Source organism: Nicotiana tomentosiformis, chromosome 2 (genome assembly GCF_000390325.3).
Source record: "Nicotiana tomentosiformis chromosome 2, ASM39032v3, whole genome shotgun sequence".
Lineage (NCBI taxonomy): Eukaryota > Viridiplantae > Streptophyta > Magnoliopsida > Solanales > Solanaceae > Nicotiana > Nicotiana tomentosiformis.
Window position 1 is genome coordinate 21,618,251 of NC_090813.1, and position 16,818 is coordinate 21,635,068.

At 39.0% G+C, this 16,818-nt stretch overlaps 2 pseudogenes; both read right to left on the reverse strand.

The window, feature by feature from the left end:
• Positions 1–289: 289 nt before the first annotated feature.
• On the reverse strand, positions 290–2,319 carry LOC104092409 (ABC transporter G family member 20-like; annotated as a pseudogene).
• Positions 2,320–5,509: 3,190 nt separating this feature from the next.
• Positions 5,510–9,071, reverse strand: LOC104092411 (ABC transporter G family member 20-like; annotated as a pseudogene).
• Positions 9,072–16,818: the final 7,747 nt, after the last annotated feature.

A 16,818-nucleotide genomic window follows, 5' to 3' on the forward strand; every position in this document is an offset into this window, starting at 1 on the left:
AGTGAGAACCTACAACTTTGGAAATATAAGAAGTCACTATATATATCATCAAATATCAGAAGGTTGATATTTAGCTTTTCGCTGAAAAGACTAAGCAATAACCTCTCCCATGAATTCTGACTATTAACAATGAATATAAATTTTCATATCACTTGAAATATGCATTCTACATGTAGTCAGAAACATTAGACTTAATACAATCCAAGAAAAGATAAAGGAGGAGGAAAGTAGAGAAAAATTAAAAGACAGACATCAAAGATTTTGCCATGATATTCGTCCTCAAAAAAAATACTCAGCGCCTCTTATTTTTGCTTCCAATCAACAAAGCAAAATAGAAGAGAATCCTGTAAAAAATTCTCAAAGCAATGGTGATCCACAAACTAGTCCATTTGTTTAAATCATTCACCCCAGTTTGCTTCAATATATCTGTTCCTGTTGTCAAACAAGTCGAGTTTGTTATGTTCATCTCCAATATCTTGCTCGTGTCTTGCAACAACTAAATCTTTAACGACTCAGTAACATCCTTCAATGGCGAGGCATCAAAAATCTGGATACCCTTTACAAAACACTTGTGTGGATCATCAAATTCATTCGGTAAAACCCCTTGATAAGGGTATTTCACTAGAGACATTTAGTGAAACCAAATCCAATAAGGGGCGATCTCATCTCGTCTTATGAAGAAGCCACTTAACAACAAAAAACAGCCAAAAATCCTGGTAACTAGTGTATAACCCACTATTCCATTGTAAATGAATCCGGAGAGAAATGTGATGAAGGAATTTGCAGTCCAAAATGAGACAAATATGAAGAGCAAGAAGAAAAGAAAACCCGAAAAGCCATGAGCAAGTCCCACAGACCAATAAGTTGTGACAGCAAATGCAAGGGAAAGGACTAATAGGGAAGGAATTGAGGTAATGGCATGGGAGAGAACATAAGAGGAACCGCGATAAGCATTATGCGCTGTCTCTCTCATGAAAATATCCCTTTCTTGGATGAAGACTAGCATGGCTTCAGCACAAATGTAATACATTGTGGAAATGGCAAAGGCAAAGAAACCGAACCTTTCTTGAATCCCTTCTGGGGAATTGTCCAATTTCTTGAAGAGAGTACCAAGAATGATCCCAGTTGCAATAGCACCACCAAAACGACCGTAAAACAGCTCAGGCATTCTCACGGAGTTAAGTATAGATCTTTTTGCTATCACAACCATTTCTATCCAGAATGGATTAGCAAATCTTGCGACATCTAAGGAAGAAAGATTGTGGTCGATATTCGTTCCTCCTGAGACTAATTTTCCCTTTGAAACACTTGCACTTATGGCATCTTTCAATGATGGTTTAGGTCCATTGGAAAAGCTGGTGCAAGTTGGATTCTCTTTGCCATGACCTGTTGAATTCCACCAAATTCTTGGTTCCATTTAGGGTTCCTTCTACTTCTTGTATGAAATCCAGAGCAAACACTGTTTGATTTGCATCTCTTGGAATTGGACTTCCCAATTCAGCAAAGAATTGAGGAAGTTTTGCAGGAGAGCCACTAAACACTAACTGCCCATGTGAAAGAAATATCAAACGGTCTAACAAACAAAGGATTCTATGACTTGGCTGGTGAATTGACATGATCACAATACTTCCACTTTGAGCTATCTTTTGCGAAACCTTAACCACCATATAAGCACTAGTTGAGTCAAGTCCTGAAGTAGGCTCATCAAGAAATAGGAGAATAGGGTCATGAATGATACCTGTTCCAATCGAAACACGCCTTCGCTCTCCGCCTGACACTCCCCTGTGGCCTTCATCTCCAATCATAGTATTAGCAGCATTTTGCAAATCTAGTTGATCGATCAATGCTCGAAATCTTACCTTCTTTCTAGACCAAGATAAAGTCTTCGGAAGATGGAATTCGGCTGAGAACATGAGAGTTTCTTCGACTGTCAACATAGGAAACAAGAGGTCATCTTGCATAACATAAGCTGAGATCAGTTTGAGAAACTTAGACTCCAAAACTTCACTATTCAAAGTTACAGTGCCTTTAAGACTTTCCCTTGCTATACGGTCTGCAAGGGCGTCGATCAACGTGAATTTCCTGAGCCACTAGCACCAAGGACTGCCATGATTTCACCTTCCCTTGCTTCCCCTGAAATGTCATTCAACAATTCCTTAGTGCGAGTCGTGACTTCATCTCTCCTCAAGCACTTAGGAAGTGACATGTAAAGTCGAACATTAACATTATAGCTGAGATTATGGAAGGAAAGAACAAATGGAAATGAAGTAGGATAAGGCAGAATATTGAGATCATGGCCGGGTTCAAGGACTTGTTCTGCATCAGAGTTACAGTTACTATTTTCTCCATGTGCCATAGAGACGCTGTCCTTGAGTTTTCGGCTAAATTCTTGAAGCTCCATTCTTGTAGGAAGCTGTTTTAGTATTGGGCTAAAATTTATGTCATATTGCCGAAGGAGCTAAGGGGTAGTTGGCAGCAAAACTTGCAAATGCAGAGATTAGAAAAAACATTAATACATAGTTGCAGCAAGCTCAAGTCCGGATCTTGTCTACCCTTTATACTCCATACCCTACCTTCCTCGTATGTATAATACAATATACATTAATTTAAACCCTTTAGTAGGTCATTTCATTAGAAGATGGTTATGGCTAAAAAACACTCTATGTAGAAAGTGTGGAGTGGGAGAGTTTTAGAGGGTTTTTAAGTTTTCTTCGCATTTTTAAACACTCTCTTTGTACAAATTTCCTTCATGTTGGTCATTTTATTACGGGAAAGGGGCCAAATATACTCCTATATTTTCGAATATTGTCTACATTTAACTTCTGTTATATTATCGGGCCAAATTTATCCCTACTGTTATATTATCGGGTCAAATTTACCCCTACCGTTATACTATCAGACCAAATTTACCCCTACAATCAGCAAACTTGAAAAAATTATCCCTCGGTCAATCAGGTGACCCAGAATCTCCCAAATTATTTTAATTAAGTCATTGATTCTTCTTTTTGGTTCACTATTTTCAAAATAATTAACATTTACGTGCTTTCTGAATTAGAGGGAAAAAAACAAGAGAAAAAAATATTAAATAATACAACAGAATAAACAAAGTATAGTAAATTAAAAAATTTAAATTATGTAACTTTTCTAAATTCTAAAAGTATTTACAGCATCTCAATTTTAATGAATTCGTTGCACCAAATGTATGGAGACTTTGCAAGTGATTGAAGTTGAAATTCCTCTGAGACTGTACATTGTCGAATTCAACTTTGCTTTAATTAAATGGCTAAACATTGTGCACTCTTAAGTTAGTTGATCGAACTCTATACTAACCCGACAATGACAAAATATATTTGAATATATATGTACATACATGATGCTTAGCTGCATATAATACACAATAAATAGACCTACTGAATTTTACATTGTGTATATGATTGAAAAATAAATAAAATTTTAAATCAATTCCAAAACCCATTATTACAAGAAAAGAAGTGAGTGCATTGGTAATTAAAAAAAATTATGAATAGTCTAGTAACTTTAGCATTCACATCAACAGTAATTTCTGAAAATAATGGAGCAAGCAGAACAACAAGTGATTTAAATAAAATGAATTTGGGTGATTTTGGATTACTTAACAGATCAAGGGCTAATTTTTAAATGCTTGCTGATGATACGGGTAAATTTGGCCAGATAGTATAACGGTAGGGGTAAATTTGGCCCGATAGTATAACGGAGGTTAAATGTAGACAATATTTGAAAGTAGAGATATATTTGGCCATTTCCCCTTTTAATACCCCTATTTGCCATTATACAACCATATACTGTATGTCTAAAACTAAACTTCAATGGCTCCGTAACCTCACAAAATTTTCTCCTTTTCTTGGGTTGTGGAGAAGCGCTCTTGAGTTAGCATCTTTGAGTTAAATTGCTCAAAAGACATATTTGAAACAACAAACCGTTGTTCGTCTAACCTTGCAAATAAATTCCTGTGTGTTTCAAGCAAACACAACAATAGGATAAACTTTGCTGGCACTAGGGCAGCAGGGTGCACAAAGCATCCCACATTCACACAGGGTCCGGGGAAGGGTCGCATCCCAAGAGGTGTGATGTATACCGCCTAACTTAATGCAAGTATTAATGGCTTCTTCTACGACTCGAGCCCGTGACCTGTAGGTCACGTGGAGACAACTTTACCGCTGCTGCACTAGATTCAGTACATATATAATTCAATTTTATACATTGACATCATTAAAAGTATTTTACACTATCATATGACCTAAGAAATAATTAGAATTATCGTCTATAAGAAGTGGAGATAGTAACCTGAAAAATAATGCATGTTACCTTGATATTGTTGATTGTGTAGAATTTTTTACAGTCGCCGTATATAAGTCAAACCATCTTATCATAGCACAGCCAATACAACTACAAGCTAGTATTAAGTAGGTAAATAGGTGCCCCTGCAGATAAAACTTCCCCTTTATTCTCCTCTTTGCAGTGTTCAGTTTATTTACAAACATTGAAATTACTAACATAAAGTTTTTATGAAAACTTTTAGTGTAGATTTTGGGTTTCCATAGCTCAAGAGATCTACTAACTCTCATATAAGTGCATATCTTGCTAATTGCCATCAAAAGCTCAAAATGCAGAGACTCAAGTTTGGGTATTTAGAATGAGCCTAAGTTTTTCATGAGATAAAAAGGAGTACATTAGTCAATTAAATGTCTAATACGGTTACCAACGCATTACTAATCTTTCTTGCACATGCCTTATCATTTCTTCAAGAAATCCTTCTTTTTTTCTAATATGCAGTTCATGTTTTCAGTCGATGCATCACATGGACTAGCAGGATAAAGTTATAAGAAAACTAGCATTGACCCATAAGTATGATTATCAACTATAAAAAGATAAAAGAGGTTAAGCTTTGGGAGAAGCCAAAAAAAAAAAAAAAAAAAATGGTGAATGTCAAGTTTGGGGGAGAATGGTGTGAATATATATATTAAGCAAAAGAGTGACTTACAAGTCACAAGTATGAGATGAGAGAGCAGACCTTTGGGATATAGTGCTGACATTATACACATGTTTTGATATATATTATGAAGATCGAAAAGTTTAGTTTTAGTATATGAAATTTGGGTGAACTACTTTGGTATGCTGGAAGCATATATAGACAAAGTCAAGACTTGAACTTTATGGGTTCTAAATTCTAGGATAGCGACATCAAGTGTTAGTAACTGAGTTCTTAACTTAATTTTCGTACATATTCAGTGGATTTCTTCATACAAATATAAAATTTGGATCTGGCCAAACCAATATATCTCCTTCCAGGCAGGCAATGTTTGCTGGGCAGATTAGGTGCCACAGTGCTTTGAAGCTGTGCACTGCAGCGCCAAGTCAGTATTAACAGATAGAAAATGTGCGTCGCAGCGCTCAAAAATGATTGCAGCATTGCACAAAAATGAACATTGCAATGCTAGCTAGCTAGCGACCCTGACTTAAAATTTCTGAATTATGTTAATTGGAGGCAAACATGGTGTTTCAACAAAGAAACATGTCCATAATGGACAAAATTCGTCTCTTGGCCTATAAAAGGTCTACTTTAAAGTTCAAAATTAATGTAGTTACATAGCTATCTCAAATCTTGAGACACAAACATAATGCAAATTTCAAACAAAAAAATCTCCACTTTTCTAGTTCAGTTTGACTACCTTGCTACTGCAAAGATATTGACATGATATTTTTCCTAAAAAAAGTACTCAGCGCCTCTTATTTTTGCTTCCAATCAACAAAGCAAAATAGAAGAGAATCCTGTAGAAAATTCCCAAAGCAATGGTGATCCACAAACTAGACCATTTGTCTAAATCATTCACCGCGGTTAGCTTCAATATATCTGTTCCTCTTGTCAAACAAGTTGAGTTTGTTATGTTCATCCCCAAGATCTTGCTCATGTCTTGAAGCAACTCTATCTTCAACGACTCAGTAACATCCTTCAACGGCCAGGCATCAAAAATCTTGATACCCTTTACAAGACACTTGTATGGATCATCAAATTCATTCTGTAAAACACCTTGATAAGGGTATTTTGGTGGAGATAAATAGTGAAATCATATCCAATAAGGGGGGATCCGATCTCGGTCAATGAACAAGCCACTTAACAACATAAACCAACCCAAAATTAAGGTGACTACTGTGTAAGAAACCATTTCAGAGTAAATGACTCCAGAGAGGAATGTGATAAAGGAAGTAGCAGCCCAAAATGTGGAAAACATGAAGAGGTAGAAAAAAACAAACCCCGAAAAGCCACCTGCTAGACCGACTAACCAATAAGTTGTTACAGCCTAAGTAAGGGAGAGGACAAATAGCAAAGGAAGTGAGATGATGGTATGGGAGAGAACATAAGAGGAACAGCGATAAGATTATATGCTGTTTCTCTCATGAAAATGTACCTTTCTTGGAGGAAGACTGGCATGGCATAAAGACATATGTAAAAGATTGAACCCACGGCAAAGGCAATAAAACCTAGCTTTTCTTGAATCCCTTTTGGGGAATTGTCCAGTTTCCTAAAGAGTGTGGCTAGAATGATCCCAGTTGCAACAACAGCACCAAAACAAACGTAAAACAGCTCAGGCATTCTCATGGAGTTAAGTATGGATCTTTTTGCTATCACAACCATTTCCATCCAGAATGGATTAGCAAATTTTGGGACGTCTAGCGAAGAAATATTGTGGCCGATATTTGTTGCTCCTGAGACTAATTTTCCCCTTGAAACACTTGCACTTATGGCATCTTGCAACGATGGTTTAGGTCCACTGAAAAAGCTGGTGCAAGTTGGATTTTCTCTTTGCCATGATCTATTGAATTCCACCAAATTCTTGGTTCCATTTGGAGTTTCTTCTAGCTCTTGTATGAAATCTAAAGCCACCTCTGCCCAATTTTCATTTTCTGGAATTGGAATCCAAAATTCAGCAAAGAACTGGGGAATGCTTGTAGGTGAACCACCAAAAACTATTTGACCACATGAAAGAAAGATCAAGCGGTCCAACAAACAGAGGATTCTGTAACTTGGCTGGTGAATTGACATGATCACAATGCTTCCACTTTGAGCTATTTTTTGCAAGACCTTGACCACCATATAAGCACTAGTAGAATCAAGTCCTGAAGTAGGTTCATCAAGAAATAGGAAAATAGGGTCATGAATGATACCTATTCCAATTGAAACACGCCTTCGCTCTCCGCCTGACACTCCCCTGGCCTTCATCTCCAATCATAGTATTAGCAGCATTTTGCAAGTCTAGTTGATCGATTAATGCTCGAACTCTTGCCTTCTTTCTAGACCAAGATAAAGTCCTTGGGAGATGGAATTCGGCTGAGAACATGAGGGTCTCTTCCACTGTTAGCAAGGGAAATAAGAGGTCATCTTTCATGACATAAGCTGAGATCATTTTGAGAAACTTGGACTCCAAAACTTCACCATTCAAAGTTACAGTACCTTTAAGACTTTCCCTTGCTATACGGTCCGCAAGGGCGTCGATCAACATGGATTTTCCCGAGCCACTAGCACCAAGGACCGCCATGATTTCGCCTTCCCTTGCTTCCCCGGATATGTCATTCAGCAATACCTTCGTGCGAGTCATGTCCTCATCTGTTCCTTCCCCTGGCAACTTGCCATCCCAGCTAGCTCTCTTCAAGCACCTAGGAAGTACTGTCAGTTTGCGTCGAACTTTAACACTATAGCTGAGGTTATGGAAGGAAAGAACAAAGGGAAATGAAGTAGGATTAGGAAAAAGAGAATCATGGCAATTGCTATTTTCCTCGATGGAGTCACCAAATTCTTGAAGCTCCATGCGTTTGCTTCTAGGCCTAAAAATGGCAGTGATGGATAGAGTCAAAACTTGTTGACTATGGGTGTTTTGTTTGGGCTCAAGACATGTGCACTGAGCTCATTTCACCGCATCTTGCCTGCCCATAATATGTATAATACATTCTACATAATCTCCTCCACCAAGAGACATTGTAAAGAGTGCTTATTGCTGTATAAAAAACAATACTATCTATAGAACGGGAAGTGTGGAGTGGGAGTAAGTGAGTCTGGAAGGGCTTTGAACATCAAGTTTTCTTCACATTTTCAATTAGATACTTTATGTGCACTCTTCAATGTAGTACGCCTATTTGCAGCACTATTCGGCCAACTTAATGCTTGTCGAAAACTAAACTTCAATGATTCCAGATCTCACAAACTTTTCTTCTTTTCTACGCTAGGAGATAAGCATTCTTGGGTACTACTTCAGAGAAAGTCAACATGCCCAATAAGGCATATTTTTGGGACAAAAGATCATTGTACTTCTAACTTAGCCAACAAATTCCTCTATCTATAATGCAAGTAATTACAACAATTTGAACTGTAGGGAACTTCAGCACTCCTTAGTCTCATGTCTCATCAGTCACTTCTCAATGGCTAATTCGGTAATGAACACATTCTTAAAGCTCTCCTGCACATGCCTTAATTGCTTCAACAAATGGATTTCTTGAATGTAGTGGATGTATTCAGTCGATGCAATCACATGGCCCAAGTGGACTAGCAGATAGCTTTGATTTTCAGATGAGTGCATTGTAAGCAAAAAGAACCAAAAAAGAGGGGGACTTCAAGCTTTGGGAGAAGCAAATGAGTGCATTTTAAGCAAAAAGAACCAAAAAAACAAGGGACAGTTAAGAGCTTTCATTAATACGTTTAATTTTATTAATTTAAATTTTGAATTTGATATCTGAAAATTTTAAGTGTCTGTTTACAGAGGGTTATGTCTGAAGGAATTCGTCTAAACACTAACGGGGGCATAAATTCCTTAAGAAGACTAATTAAACAATCAACACCTGTTTTCCTTCTGTGAGTTTCACATCAAAAGCAAGGAAAAAACGCGAGAGCAAGGAGTTGTGATTCAAAGCTAACATTAGTTCCCCGTTTTAAGCTTTCACAGAAACTTCAAGAGAAATGAGGAGTGTCCTAAAATTACCTCCCTTTTTCTTCTTCTCCTTTTCAGAATAATCTTATAAATTCTTTTGTTAATTATCTGAACATATTAAAGTGAAGTATACGTGGTCGTCAAGAGAAATGCGTCGCATCCAGTGCAAATACACTCACGCAAGTATACGTGGTCGTCAAGTAATAAAGTAGTGAATAAAGTATCGTTCCCACGAAGACTTATGATTAACTTTTGACTAATTTAAACTCGAATAGCTTATTGATTCAAGATATTCTTAACAAAACATATAATTTTCTAAATTACTAACTACAGACTATCAAATAATGAACTGCTAAGAAGGAAACACAACACTTAAATAGTTTTTGAATAACAATCAATAAGATATAATATTCCAGGGTCACGGGTCATCTAACATTCATGTTGCATTCTTAGTTTAAAATAACTAAATGATTTATCGGAATTGTTGATTCACAGAGTTAATTTCACTTGTAAGAATCTGTCGAGTTCTGACAAACCTATTCAAGTTAGCTTAATACCTATATGTCTATGGAATTAAGTTTAACAAAGAACGCATTTACAATTTCTATATTACAACCGAGCAAGGCAATTAGGTATATCTCTATCCTAATCGCGAATCCGTTCCCCGATGCCCGGATATGAGAACTTACTCTATTTACTCCTATATGCAATCTAGGGTTCCCACTTTCGAGTTCAACTCTAGATTCATAGATAGTATTTCACTGTTAGCTACTCAGCAAAATAATTAAAAATAGAATTAAATAAACAACCCAATATGATAAACTCAATGTAGTCAAATTAAACTTCAAAAATCAACATTCATGTATACCCATGACCCTAGAACAATAGGATTCTTAGCCACTCATATTCAGGCAATCATCCAAAATTTCATAAGAGTGCATAAAAATCAATAAAAGAAAGAGAGAATAAGAACTCCAGACGAATTCCTTGGTTTTTCTTCAACTTGGTCGTAGCTTCTGTCTTTTTCAATCTTGCTCTCCTCTCCCCGCCAAAAGAAGCGTTTTTAAGCTTATATATTGCGTCCAAAAGTCGTGGGCTAGAGTTCTCCTAACCCTAGCCCAAATCGGCTTCAGAGGTTGATGCTAAGGTGGATGCGACGCATCCACCTCGTCCTCCATTTCTTAACTTAGCATGTGAGGATGGATGCGACGCATCCACCTTCTCTTCAACTTCCGAATTTTGCATGCGAGGGTGGATGCGACGCATCCACCCTTTTCTTCTACTTTCCAGTTTTGGATGCTATGGTGGACGCTATGGTCCAACTTCACTGCTCAGGGTGTATGCACGATGATGTTTTTTTTTTCTAGATTGGATGCGACGCATCCAATCTCTCTTCTTCTACCTAGGACACCTTTTCTTCATATTTTTGCACTCCAAAAACCTTAAATAGTCAAACATAACTTAATTAGTCATCAAACCAATAATTAAACCATGTTGGGCATTTTAAAGATCAAATAACAACAAGAAGCGGTTAAAACATGGGTAAAGTAACATAGACATATATCGAAATATGCCAAACATCACTACCCCACACTTAAACCTTTGTTCGTCCTCGAACAACCATCATGTAGTAGACGAAACAGAATTAAGCTCTTATCATTCAAAGCACACTGCACCTATGATCATGGTAATTTGCAGCAATTAGGCTCTAGACTATGCATTACATATACTTCCCTTTAATTATGCCCTTCTTTAAACATATTCGAACAAAGACAACATGCTCACAATAACCCTAACCTCAAAGAACGACTCAATGTCACTATGCACTCATGGCTTGAACACCCAACATCATAGAGAAGTCTAATAACGTTACCTATCCCTCGTGAAATCATGTGCCCTCACAACAAGAACAAGAGAGCGAGTTCAATCCACACATTCGAATCTCATGATCAAATATATTTTAATGACTCACATATATCAAAGAAAATCGCTCACTCTCACAAAGAAGTCACATGCATGCAATTAGTACCATAGGCTTGCCCTTAATGTAAATATCTACTAATGTACGCTCGCTCGATCTAAAATCAATTAGGACTTTTTCATGGTTGTAATGTGGGCTAAGGGAAAGGTAGGATATATTTTAGGAATAGTGACTCAACCTCCTAAGCACTTTAACACATCATCAAATAACTTAAGCGCAAATTCTTCAACACCACATCAATTTCACAAATAATATCACCCCAACAATATTTCCTCTTTCTTTAAGCACTACTTTAATTCATACCCACTAGCAAGAACAAGACAACAATTTATTCATCTATATTTTTTTTATTTTATTTTTTTCGCTAGTGGTGTATTATTTTACGAAATAAGTGCACCCTTCTTTCTTGCATTGGTTCCACTCAAAAGTCACCCCACACTTAGTCCCTTCTTACTTCTTTTAGCGCTCATCTAACAATTAAAGTGCTTTAAGAGGTAAAAGGATCAACACAATGTCAATTAAGAATAAAAAGAGTATAGGCTTGTAATGTGGGTGCCAAATAACAGGTCTACAGGCTCAAAAGGGTTAAGTAGGGATAGATTTTATTTGTGATAAGCAATAAGCTCAAAAATATCAAAGAAAGCCAAAAATCATTTTTCAAACCGAGCATCACCTAAAATTTCGCTTCAACTCACATACCGGGCAAGTTCTAGACACAAGTACAATACATGGACAACACAAAAACCTCACCACACATGGCACATGACTCATTAAGGACAGTCACATTTCGACTCTCAAACAATGCACGCATTCACGAAGCCACGAGATATTAAACATTAAGCGCAAAGTGAACATAAGTCATGTAAACGAGACATAGGTATCACGAACATGCTATCCAATACATGAAGGCTTCATATAGATGAATTTAGTATTCACTGGTTTAATACATTCATCCATACAACAAAATATGAATAGTCCCCCACCCCACACTTAGGATTATGCGTTGTCCCCAATGCACACAAACAAGGTAGAGTAGGGTGAGAAGAACTCCCTCAAGTCATGGTGGAGGGCTCTTTCGCAGTTTGTGGAAGAGCATCTGCATCCATAGCTTCCATCAGGATCCCCTCCGGCCTTTCAACATCATCTTCACGCATAGGGAGGGCTGACATTGTCCTATCATCAACAGCTTAAGCTGATTCTGTAGCAGGTGTTATAGGGACCTCAGTAGGCCTGTTGTGTGGAGCCTCAGTGACTATAGGAGGAACAAGAGTGGAAGGTCCGGCAGTGGATGATGCAATCAGCTGTGAGATGTCTGTACCTGCACATTGAACCAGGGCTCTGAGAAGTAATGATATCTCCTTCATCATCGTGGCCTGCTCGGTCTGAACTCGGCTTAGATCCGCACGAGTCTGTCTCAACTCATCCCTGGTGACACTCAACTCGACACGAGTCGCTATCAGCTCAGCTCTGTTCTCTTGCATGTCTGCTTGCATCTGCTCAAATAATTGTTGAACGGTGAGCTTAGAAGACCTTCCCTTGCTTGGCTCTAGAACATGAGTGACATCGTATGGTCCTGGAGCTTTAGCCTCAATGTCATCATGCTCCTTGTCCCATAGTACTCCCATCTCTGTCAAGAAGGCTGATAGAGTATTAGCAAAGAACAACCTCCACTTGTAATTCAACCTGGTGCGCTGCATTTGATCATGCATGATGGCTCCTAGGTTGAGCGGTATCCCCTCTAATAAAGCATATAGTACTAGTGCGCGGTGACGAGGGACATCAGTTTTATGTTGGCATGGCATCAGGCGGTTACATATGAAGTTTAGAGCCACACGTGCTAACGCACTCATGAATTCCTTGGCTATAGAATGGTACTCCATGCTCCCATGCTTCCATTCTGCATCCTTCCTGGTAGGGCATAGGACAGACTTAATGTGTGCATAATCGGGTGTTTTGCATATGGAGTCAAACCTATCTGTAAGTGTGTGTGGCACCCTTAAGAAGTTATTCAGAGCTTCAGCTAACACATTAATATCGACCCCTCTTACTCGCACACTGTTGCCCTTGGTGTGACGCCAATTGGCGTAAAGCTCTCTAACAATGATGAGGTTGGCCTTGCCGTGACCTTTCAAGATGGGCCCCCATTGTTGCACCTCTCGAATTGAGTTTAGAAACTCTGAGTATTTTTTCTTAAGTGCTCCAATGTTGATCGGCTTTTCCGGAATATACTTCTTTGAAAATAGTATCTTCTTATAGGCACGGAATGCCTTCTCATTAACAAAGTTTTTCTCCCAATCAACTCGGTCTATGGGTTCACCCTCGTCTTCATCACTCATGTCGACAGGTAAGAGGTCATTATCCGAATTGGATTCAGACTCAGATTCTGTAGTAATCTTCTCCTTCCCTTTATCAGTCGGAGCTCTCTTTTTGGAGGCTTTTCTTTGGTATGTCACAGGCTCTCTTATCTCTATTCTTTTGCTTGGTGTAATACCCTTCTTCACTGTTCTCCTGACTAATGTATCCTCTTCCTCTTGCTCCGACTCATCACTTAACTGCCTAGGCAGCAGTTCCATTTCCTTCTCCGTCCGCTTCCTTTTTCTCTGTGGATTTGGGCCGCCTGCAGCCCTTCCGGTAGGCTTTTTGGGTGGTTGCTTGTTACCATCTTTGTCTTGTTGCTTTGACGGTTTACTTGTTGCTGTCATTTTACAACTCTAAGTACCTGCAATGCAAAGAAATCAACAATTAGCATATGAAATAGTGAAGTTCAGCTTTAAAGCCGTTGCAACAGCTTGCACTTCCAACTATTCGTAAAGTCATGCCATTCAATACTGTATGGAATTATAGCTCATGGTTTTCAGCAAGTATGTGATAATTCTCTGCAATTTTTTTTTATTTTTTTTTTTTTTTTTTTACAGAGAAGCATTGCGCTATATAGATATCGTTATGCCCAATATGAAGTCTATCCTAGCGATACTCACTAACCACGGTCAATTTCACATAGCACCTCACTCGACCCCACACTTATTATCAAGCATATACTAATGTTGCTCGGTTACTCAGACTTCACCGACGCCTAAATTTTCCTCATAGACAATTCGTCGAACATGTGATATGCAACAAGTGTGCCTAGAGCATTCTATCAGTTGGGTATTCGACTACCCTCCCAAAATTTGACGAGATGAAAGGAATTATAGTTTATCATCTCGCAACCATTACAACAACCAAGAACGACAGCCCTAAACCCCAGGCTTTTTCAGTTCCTTTCTTAATACATGTGATATTTGAAATTGTAAAACCTAATTGTTGCTATCATTGAAAGAGAGAAGAGAGAAGAATTCGGAGAGAAGCCAAAGAAAGAACGAAGGAGATGATGCGTACCTGTTGCGTTTGTATGCTTGCAAGTTGAATTAAAGGGATGTGTATGCGTCGCAAGTTCGCTGAACGACTTTGTGTGCGTTTGTATGCCTCAGTTTATTCTTAAGATATGTTAAAATATATAGTACTTACCTGTGCGTGCGAGCTTAGACGCGACGCATCCACCTTCTTTCTTCAAAATTTGTTGGACGCGACACGGACGCGATAGGCAGACTTCACTGCCTTGAGCAATTGGCCCGTCAATTTTTTCATGCTGAGAGGGATGCGACGCATCCGCCCTTTTTTCTTCAAAAATTGTTGGACGCGACACGGACGCGATAGGCAGACTTCACTGCCTTGAGCAATTGGCCCGTCAATTTTATCATGCTGAGAGGGATGCGACGCATCCGCCCTTTTTTTCTTCAAAAATTGTTGGACGCGACACGGACGCGATAGGCAGACTTCACTGCCTTCCGACTTTTTTTTTTTTAGTATAATCAGCTTCATATTGAAGCTGATTATTATTTATTTTTATTATTATTATTTTTTTTTTTTACACATAAGATCTAGTTCCTACAAAACAATGAACTAACTAACTTGGGTGGCCTCCCAAGAAGCGCCTGATTTAACGTCGCGGCACGACGCAACATGTTCTTCATGCCTCCACTAAATCCATCGTGGTTTTGTGACGTGAAATGTCACCACCCCAATAGTGTTTTACTCTTTGGCCATTTACCAAGAATGTCGCATTGGACCCCTTATCACACAATTCTATCGCACCATGAGGTTTCACGCTAACCACTTCAAACGGACCCGACCATCGAGATTTTAGCTTTCCTGGAAAAAGCTTTAGCCTTGAATTAAACAGTAGAACTTCTTGACCTGGTTCAAACTCACGATGTTGGATATGCTTATCGTGCCATCTTTTGGTCTTTTCTTTATACAATTTGGCATTTTCATACGCATGCAATCGAAACTCATCAAGCTCGTTGAGTTGTAGCAATCTCTTCTCACCGGCCAAGTCCATTTCCATATTTAGCTTTTTAATCGCCCAATATGCTTTGTGTTCAAGCTCGACGGGAAGATGGCAGGCCTTCCCATAAACCAACCTGTACGGAGAAGTACCTATTGGGGTCTTGTATGCAGTGCGATATGCCCATAATGCGTCATCCAGCTTTCCGGCCCAGTCCTTTCGATTCATACTTACTGTCTTTTCCAAAATCTGCTTTACCTCTCTGTTGGAAACTTCTACTTGACCACTCGTTTGGGGATGATAGGCAGTGGAAACTTTGTGCTTAACTCCGTATTTTGCAAGAATATTATTCAGCAATTTGTTACAAAAGTGAGTGCCCCCGTCGCTTATCAACACTCTTGGAGTCCCAAAACGTGTGAAGATGTGCTTCTTTACAAAGCTTACCACTACTTTTGCGTCATTAGTAGGAAGAGCAATGGCTTCCACCCACTTAGAAACATAGTCGACCGTCACCAAGATGTATCTGTGCCCGTTAGAATATGGGAATGGTCCCATGAAGTCAACCCCCCAAACATCAAAAAGTTCTACTGCCAGAATATTTTACAAGGGCATCTCGTGCTTCCTCGTGATAGTTCCAGTTCTTTGGCATCTATCACAATTTTTAACGAAGGCATGTGCATCCTTAAACAATTTTGGCCAATAGAAACCTGATTGTAGCACTTTTTGGGCGGTTCTATCCCCGCCGTGATGACCTCCATACGGCGAAGCATGACAATCATGCAGTATAGCCTTCATCTCTTCCTCAGGAACACACCTTCTCACCAACTGATCTACACACTGCCTATATAAGAATGGCTCATCCCACACGTAGAACCTTACATCATGTAAGAATCTTCTTCTATTGTCAGGTGTCCATTCTAGTGGCGTCACCCCACTTGCAATAAAATTCACATAATCTGCATACCATGGGGCTTCACCCGAGGAGACTGCCAATATTTGCTCATCCGGAAATGTTTCTTTGATTGGCCCTCCTTCAGCTACATGGTCCCGACTTTCTAATCTGGACAAATGATCGGCCACTTGATTTTCTGTCCCTTTTCGATCTCGGATCTCTAAGTCAAATTCTTGCAAGAGGAGGACCCAACGAATCAGCCTTGGCTTGGCGTCTTTCTTTTCGAATAAGTATCTGATAGCTGAATGATCTGTGTAGACGATGACTTTGGTTCCCACTAGATAGGATCTGAACTTGTCAAACGCCCACACCACTGCAAGCAACTCCTTTTCAGTGACTGTGTAGTTCATCTGAGCTGGATTCATAGTCTTGCTCGCATAATAAATGGAGTGAAAGATTTTATCCCTCATTTGCCCCAAAACCGCTCCGATTGCTATGTCACTTGCATCGCACATCAACTCAAATGGTTGTGCCCAATCGGGGCCAATGATAATTGGTGAAGTCACCAATCGTCCCTTCAGCTCCTCAAATGCTTTCAGACATGCATTATCAAACTTGAAGGTGACATCTTTCTCTAGAAGCCTGCACAAAGGAGAAGAAA